Here is a 355-nt window from a genome sequence, read left to right on the forward strand (position 1 = left end):
CAATGCCTAGCACACAGGGCTTAATTGGTACATGGTTAAGTTTTGAACAAACATTGAATCATTAAAGGAATTACTCATCAAGTGTGAGCACTACTGCTATTCAATAGTGAGAGCTATGGTGCCGGGGCTTGAATTCAAGGCCTTCACAATGAACTACATTACCAGCCCTTTCTAGTTTTTTTATATTGAGATGGGGTCTCCTTACTAGGCTGTCCAGGTGCAACTTCAACTTGAGAGCCTTGTGTCTCAGTATCCCAGGGTGCTTGGATTTCAGGAATGTACCATCACACCTGGCTTGTGCTTTTTTTTTTTTTTTTAAGTTTCTGTTTATTCCTTATAAGGGTGTATATACTTT

Source organism: Fukomys damarensis, unplaced genomic scaffold (genome assembly GCF_012274545.1).
Source record: "Fukomys damarensis isolate Sample0158 unplaced genomic scaffold, DMR_v1.0_HiC HiC_scaffold_18, whole genome shotgun sequence".
Lineage (NCBI taxonomy): Eukaryota > Metazoa > Chordata > Mammalia > Rodentia > Bathyergidae > Fukomys > Fukomys damarensis.